We start from the raw sequence: 8,572 nt of genomic DNA on the forward strand, positions 1-8,572 counted from the left end.
ACAGGCCTTTCTAACCTGACATATCAGAAACCAGCAGTTTTACCTCCTGGGTCTGCACTTGACTGGTCGTTCTTCACCAGCATCCACCTGCCTTGTAATTCTTACCCAGGCTTTATCCTTGGTCATTTTTTGGATGGAACTTCCCTGACTGTCTGCTCCAAAGTGAATATAATTTCTTGTCTCCTTTTCCATAACCTTTCTCTTTACTCTCCCTTTTTTCTATCACACCGATTTGCTATCAGTTACAGATCCGCTTTTAGTTTCTCCCCTCCTGAAGTGTACACTCTGTGAGACATGGCCTTTTCAATGTTGTGCCCCAGTCCTGAGAAAAGAGCAGAGCTTGGAGTAAGTGTTCAGTAAACTTTGTTTTTAATTGAATGATCATTGAAACTGATTGATTTAAGAAGAAGAGCTGGGAAAGGTGGTGTACACCGTTAATGTCAGCACCTCAAGGCAGAGCTCTATGAATTTCTAGGCCACCCTGGTCTATATAGCAAGCTACACACACACACACACACACACACACACACACACACACACAGAGAGAGAGAGAGAGAGAGAGAGAGAGAGAGAGAATATCCTGGTGAAGATGGAACAAGGTCTTTTTTTTTAAAGATTTATTTATTTATTATATATAAGTACACTGTAGCTGTCTTCAGACACACCAGAAGAGGATATTATTAGATCTCATTACAGATGGTTGTGAGCCACCATGTGGTTGCTGGGATTTGAACTCAGGACCTCTGGAAGAGCAGTCAGTGCTCTTATCCACTGAGCCATCTCTCCAGTCCTCCTTTTTTTTTTTTTTTTTTAAGATTTATTTATTTATTATATATAGGAACAAGGTCTTATAATATGGCCAGAAGCCACACAGCCAAAGGTCTAGGGGAAATTAATGTCACAAAAGCTAGAATGTATAGGGAAAATGTAAAAGAAAAACTCAGAAGACTGGCTGAAGAGGACAAAGTAGTGGCCTTGGAGAGTTAGTGATTTGGTGACTTTGGCTATGACATTTATTTTGGTGATGTTGCAGAAGACACCAGACCACAGCAGGATATGACGCAAGCAGCCGACAAAGATGGGCTGGAGGAAAGGGCAAGAGGGAAGTCAGGCTGAAGCCACAGGAACAGACTAAGGAGAGTCCAGAGTGGAAGTGATCGTCTCAGAGGAAGAGCTCAGTTTTTGGTTCTGAGAGGCAATGAAGGAGAGAGGAAGGCTCAGCCTTCGGTTTCATGCACAGTCAGGGCTGCTACATATGGCTGGTTTTGTCTGTCCTACAGGCCAGCTCTGGACCAACAGAAACTGTCTGTTCTCCAACTCACAAGCCCTGGAGAAGAGACATGGTTTTCTAATATAGTAATAAGGTATACCTCTGGCAGGGGAGTGTCTGCATATTCTCCTTCTCCTCTTCCTCTTCTTCCTCCTCCTCTTCCTCCTTTTCTTCTTTTTTTAAAATGAAGATTTATTTATTTTATGTATATGAGTACACTGCTGCTGTCTTCAGACACACCAGAAAAGGGCATTACATTACAGATGGTTGTGAGCCACCATGTGGTTGCTGGGAGTTGAACTCAGGACTTCTGGAAGAGCAGTCAGTGCTCTTAACCTCTGAGCCACCTCTCTATCCTCTTTAAAAACTTTTTATGACATCCTTGGTTGTACATGTTAATGAGATTCAATGTAGTCATCTCAGTCTGGTTTTGTTTTTTGTTTTTTGTTTTTTGCTGCTAATTAACTCATTAATAAGGTCTGTGTAGTTTACAAAGGGTGATGGTTTATTAAACTTATGATTCTGGAGGATAACAAAGTTCAATTTCAAGGGCCTGAGTTAGATGCTGGTCTTTTTGTTGATGGGATTCTGCAGAATCCTGATATGAAACAGGACATCACCTAATGAGAAGGGCCCATCCACAGAGAGGGCCAAACTGGCTTCTACAGACCAAGTGGAGTGATAATTCATGACTTAATTAGTTCATGAGGGGAGAAACCTCATGGCCTAATCGCCTGCTAAGGTTCATCTGGCCCAACTCCTTACAACTTCCAATGGAAATTAGAGTTCACCATAAGTTTTGGTGGAGGCATTCAAAACACATCAGTTATATCTTTTTAAAGATTTTCCTAGGATGAATCGGCACAACTTTAGATGTGTGCCAGAGAGGAAGAGCAGCTACCAGAACTCTCTGTACAGTGACCACCTTCTCAGTGTAAAGCAAGAAGAAAGGACCAGTGTGTCAGAGACAGCCAGAGTTCTGAGCATCCAGTTCCACATCAGATACCTGGGAGCAGACAGGGGTCAGTGTGAGGTGGGGGAGGGGTGCGATAGGATTCCACGTGTGGAATTCCCATCTTACTGGCAGGCCCTGTGGTGGCTTCCGAGATGAGTAATTGTCTGTGGACTGGATCCACCTGAGAAGACACAAGGCTTTTCTGTAAACTTAAGAATCGCAGTCTTGGGGCTGGAGAGATGGCTCAGCGGTTAAGAGCACTGGCTGCTCTTCCAGAGGTCCTGAGTTCAATTCCCAGCAACCACATAGTGGCTCACAATCATCTGTAATGGGGTCTGATGCCCTGTTCTGGTGTGTCTGAAGACAGCTACAGTGTACTCATATATATAAAATAAATAAATCTTTAAAAAAAAAAAAGAATCGCAGTCTTAGGGATGGACATTACTGAGGGAATACAAGCTCATGGAGAGGAAGAATCTCTGCTAGGACTAAAGACTCCACATGTGTGCTGGATGATAGAATAGAGATCTGGGTGTCATATGTGGTTCCATGCCTGTAAGCCTGGCACTGGGGAGACTGAGGACCAAAATACAAGACTAGTTTGGTCTACACAATAAGACTGTCTTAAAGTACTATTTTATATTATTTGTAATGCTATATTGTAGCTGCTCGTATTCTAATGCTAATTATGCCCCCCCCCAAATTGTTTGCACAAAAATGTCTGTTGTGTAGCTTCTGGAAACCTGTCCCCAGTTGGTTCTGATGAACTTGCCACCAGCCAACAGGGGACAGATGAAGGATTTTAGGATTCTCCAGTTTGGGACCTGGCGGAGGAGGAGGAAGAAGGAAGATCCGACATGCTGAAGAGAGTGGAGGAGAGGAGGGATGCCACGCCTGCGGAGAGAGGAGGACAGAGAGGTGGAGCAGGTGTGAAGGAGCTCGGAATTATGGGTGGGAGGTAGTGGAAGTTAGGTTATGGCCCAGCTGTTGTGTTGTTTTAAGAATATTAAAACAGAAAGGCTGTGTGTCTGTGTCTTTCATTCAGGAAGATAAACCACTGAAGCAGGTAGCAAACCCACCATCGGGATTTATTAATTAAAGAAAATTAGTACATTTTATCACATATGATGTCTTGACTATTATTAATAATATTTAAAATAACAAGAGAGATAGCTAAGAACAACACAGAAAATTAAAAAAAAAAAAAAGATCATCAGTAACAAGAAGTCCATGGCTGTTTATATACACAACCGCTTTTGCACGTGCTAACAGCGGTTAGTACATTTGCACCAGCTTGTCTCATGAGAGGACAGGAGAGTGTGACGTTTTCATATTCTTCCATCATGTGGGACACGAAGAAGTGACTTGGCAGCAGATAATGTTGTCCCATGAACCAACCCAAAAGCTTACATCACATACACCTTCCTGTCTGGGTTGCATTCCCTTTAGCTTTATCCCAAGGAAAACATGGCGACAGGGGGGCGCCTCTCACAACTTCTTTTAAAGAAAGATTCGTTTCTTTAATCATATGGATGGGGGCGTGTGCCCACAGGTGCAGGTGCAGAGTAGGTCCTAAGAGAGCAGCAGGGAGTAATAGATGCTCCTGAAATGCCCAACTAGGGTGCAGGGGAACTGAACTCCGGTCCTCTTCAAGGGGGATTGCTTGACTGCTGCGCCATCTCCAGTCCAAGCTTTCATTTTCTAATGTGACAAAACTTAAGCCAGAGGCAGTCTTGCCTCCTGTGGCTTTCACTCTGGTCTACTGCACACGTGCTCCTTCAGAGTAAATAGCTTGAGTTTCCCAGCAGCTGGAGCGCTGGCTCTTCACCCGAGCAGTCCATTAACTGGTTGAAGGATTAGGGGTGGGTGAAGGCTACCCCAGCGCTAGAGTCCTTTGGGTTCCCGGAGCAACCGCCACCTCTGACCTCCAGAGCTCACTCTCTGAGTGAAAAGCCCATTAGGACCACAGAGAGCCTCTCAGGAGCAGTGGCTACAGACGATGAGAAGGGTACTATGAAATATCTGTTAAATGTATTAGGGTTTCAAAGTGAGCCACGTGTCCTATGTACATTTTAACAACACAAAGCTGTGAACCATATATGGTGGTCTGAAGGGTTTTTTTTTGTTTTTTTTTTTTATTTAAAAAATTGTATTTACTTAGAAGCATTCAGAATGTCAACAAAACAGCCGTATTTTTTTAAAAACTTTTTTTTCAATTACAGAGTGGTATTTAGTTAACAGAACACCAATTATATTTGTATAAGCTGCATCAGAGACAAGTGAGGATGAAAAAAAAAAAACCCAAAATAAAACCAAAATTAAAAAATGGAAAAAAGTAAAACAAAACAATCAAACTACTGTCCCCATATATAACTAATTTGTGGTTATATATAATTTGTGCTGTGCACCAACAAGAACCTGCTTTAAATTTCCATGCCAATTTACAACCCCCAGACTGTACCAGGCAAGTTTAGTGGCTATTGAAAACACCACCAGGACAGGGCTATCTAAAAACACATTCGGTAGTGTGTTAACTATACAAAAAAAAAAAAAAAAAGAAAAAGAAAAAGAAAAAAAAAAAGACACTGTACAGTTTAGAAACAAATCTTACACAGCATTACATTTTAATTTATTTATTTAAAAGGAGTTGTGTACGGGGGGCCGGGGTGTAAATGCTTTATAGACAAGAAAAAAAACTGTGCTAGAACCAACTTATTCATCATCATCTTCTTCTTCATCCTCTTCCTTCTTTTTCTTGCTCTTTTCTGCCTTGACCACCCCTTTTTCGCTGCATCGGGTTTTCCCTTTAGCTCTGTAGGCAGCAATATCCTTCTCGTACTTCTCCTTCAGCTTGGCGGCCTTCTTCTCATAGGGCTGCTTGTCATCCATGGCAGTGTTGTCCCATGTCTCTCCTAGATTCTTTGCAACATCACCAATGGATAAGCCAGGATGCTTGCTTTTGATTTTGGGGTGGTACTCAGAACAGAACAAGAAGGCTGAAGGAGGCCTCTTGGGTGCATTGGGGTCCTTGAACTTTTTTGTCTCCCCTTGGGGGGGCATGTAGATTTTCATTTCTCTTTTATGAGCACTGTCAGCCTTTGCTCTATCTTCAAATTTCCCCTTTTCTTTAGCAGACATGGTCTTCCACCTCTCTGACCACTTCTTGGAAAACTCTGAGAAGTTGACAGAAGCATCTGGGTGCTTCTTGGCTTTTTAGGATCTCCTTTGCCCATGTTTAGTTGATTTTCCTCTTCGAGGCACAGAGTTGCTCAGTGCCCGTCTGTAACCTGCCCTGATGGTTGCCTTAGTTAGGGTTTTGTTGCTGTGAACAGATACTATGACCAAGACAAGTCTTATAAAAACATTTAGTTGGTGCTGGCTTTACAGGTCTAGAGATTCAGTCCAGTATTATCAAGGTGGGAGCATGGCAGTGTCCAGGCAGGCATGGTGCAGAAGGAGCTGAGAGTTTTTTTGTTTTATTAAAGATTTATTTATTTTATATATGTGAGTACACTGTCGCTCTCTTCAGACACACCAGAAGAGGGCATCGGATCTCATTACAAATGGAGGCACCATGTGGTTGCTGGGAATTGAACTCAGGACCCCTGGAAGAGCAGTTAGTGCTCCTAACCTCTGAGCCATCTCTCCAGCCAGAGCTGAGAGTTCTACATCTTCATCTGAAGGTTGCTGTGAGGAGACTCCCTTCCAGGCAGCTAAATTGAGGGTCTTAAAGCCCACACCCAGTGTCAAACTTACTTAAACAAGGCTACACCTCCAAACAGTGCCATTCTCTGGGCTAGGCATGCTCAACCCACCACAATGGTTTAATGAAAGAATTCATAAAGTGCATTAAAGGATCACAGCAAACATAATAATCTGTAATAAACTGCAGACAGGACTGAGTGCAGATGTGTGTAAGCCTTCATTTATTTGGTTATTCACTTTTTACTAGTACTAGCCGTGGTTGTGCTTATTTATTTTATCCTTCCTCCATCTCCCCCACCCCCAAACTTCCCTTTGGTAAAGTTTCTATAATGTGAGGCCATCACCTTAAAAAAAAAAAAAAAAAAAAAAAAAAAAAAAAAAATCAGTTATCGTATGAGGCCTGGATCCTGACTGCCACCTAGTGGAATTTTTGAGTATTAATGTATCTAGTAATTGTTTCCAGTAAAATGGCTACATAAGGCCATATTAAATTAAGGGCTACTGGTCTTGAAAGTGTGAGCTCTGAAGCTTATTTTGTTTTTTGTAAAAATAGGAGTTGCTATGCTATTATCTTGAAAGATTGCTTAGTACAGTGGTCCTCAACCTTTATAATGCAGTGAACCTTTAATACAGTTCTTCTTGTGGTGATCCCCCCCTCCCCCGCCCCACGATGTATACCAAGGACCAGCCTCAGCCTGGGTAGAGGGTCCTGAAGAAGGGGTGTTTGGGAGCTGTGAAGAAATGACTTGGAGTCTGTGATGGATGTAAGCTGATTCTCTCCGGATAGCTCTCTTGCACATTAAAGCCCAGTCTTTTATTTTGCATAAACTACTTTAGGAATTGCATATCAATTCAATCTCTTACCCCAGGTTCCCTTCTGATTATCCTGTGAATCAACATTTTAAAACCTTATCCCCTTGACTCCATGGACATAGCTACATAGCTGTGGTTGCCTAGTTCTACTGCTTGCTGTGAGGGAACGTAACTCAATTGTTCTATTACATTATCACCATCTTTGTTTTCCAACTCCTTCACAGCCTAAGCTTGCCTGTCCTGAAACTTGCCCTGTAGACAGACTTGACCTCAAAGAATGAAGGCTAAAAAAGTCAGAGACCATCTTAAATAACTCCTGCTACCAAGTACTCACACTTTGTTACCTAGCCTTCAAAGAGCTCCGAGTGCCCACTGCCTTTACTGCCAAGTGTTTGACCTGCTGTTTGACCCACCCTTTCTGCTATCCTTTGTTTCTGAGGACCACGAACATATTTGGAATCTTTTTCCATCTGTACTTACCAAGTGACTCCCAGAGATTTCCTCCATCCTCCTTCCATTATCATTGCCAACACACACACACACACACACACACACACACACACACACACACACACGTGAGAGGCCAAACCTACTCCATCTTAAAAGAACAGAGCCTGAGGACTTGACTTGCAGCTGAATCCAAGCTACACCAAAGGACCCCATGGCTTGTCCTTGGCCCATACTTTCCAGCAACAGCCAATCAAGATTAGCCTGATTGTTTCAGATGTACTTTCAGACCTTTTGTGATTGTTCATGGTTTTGCTTCAGAGCACCCACCTGTTGGCTTACAATAGTCATTCCAGTAGATGCTTGCCAGGCTGGACACCCTCTCACTTGCTTAACATTTCCTATTAGACCTTGTCCCACTGAGGGCTCCAGGTTGCTTTACCCTCTCTTGTCCTGCTGTGCCAGGGTCCGCTGATATGTATATAAAAAAGAAAAGATGGTGTCCAAGGTTTTGGCACCAATGTTAATTAAGAGATGAAGAGAGTGGAGGCGATATAGCCCATAGAGGTGGGGAAAGGCATGTAGGGGCAGGGAGATGCCTCTGGGAGGCGCCGTGTTGGGAATCCCTTCCCCATGAGAAACCAGCTACACAATGGTATAGTACAGAACAGAGTTTATTCAGGGCATGGGGAGAGGAGTTTAGAGGGTGGTAGAGGCAGAGAGAGAGGAGTAGAGAAGCAGAGCCCGGCCATGAACCATGAGCACATAGAGAAGGGTGAAGGGAATGGGGGAGAGAAGGGGTAATGTGGGAAACACAAGAGCAGGAGAGCAAAGAGCAGAAACACAAGAGAGAAAGAGGAAGGGGGCAAGCAGCCCCTTTTATAGTATCAGATAACTGGGGCAGAGCATACCTGGCTTTTGCAAGGTAACTGAGGGGTAGAGTTTACAGAATCCCAACAGCTGCAGTGAGTGAGCTGGAGTTTGAGCTTGAATGAGAGACCCTAGTGCATTTCACTGGAGTCGGCTTCTTGGTGGTCTTTTGAGGTTTGCGAACAAGGCGCAACACATGCACACACACACACACATATGCATATACGCACGCACACACGCATGAAACCATTCAAAATCTATTCTGTCAGGCTATGAAAAATTTCCCAATATTTTCATTTTGAAAATGGTCAAATATACATGAAATTAAGAGGTTAGTACTGGGCTAGAGCGATGGTTCAGTAGTTAAGAGCACAGACTGCTCTTCCAGAGTTCCTGAGTTCAATTCCCAGCAACCACAAACATCTGTCATGGGATCTGATGCCCTTTTCTGATGTATCTGAAGACAGTTACAGTGTACTCATACACATAGAACAAATCCTTAAAAAAATAAG

Source organism: Micromys minutus (genome assembly GCF_963924665.1).
Source record: "Micromys minutus genome assembly, chromosome: 2".
Classification (NCBI taxonomy): Eukaryota; Metazoa; Chordata; class Mammalia; order Rodentia; family Muridae; genus Micromys; species Micromys minutus.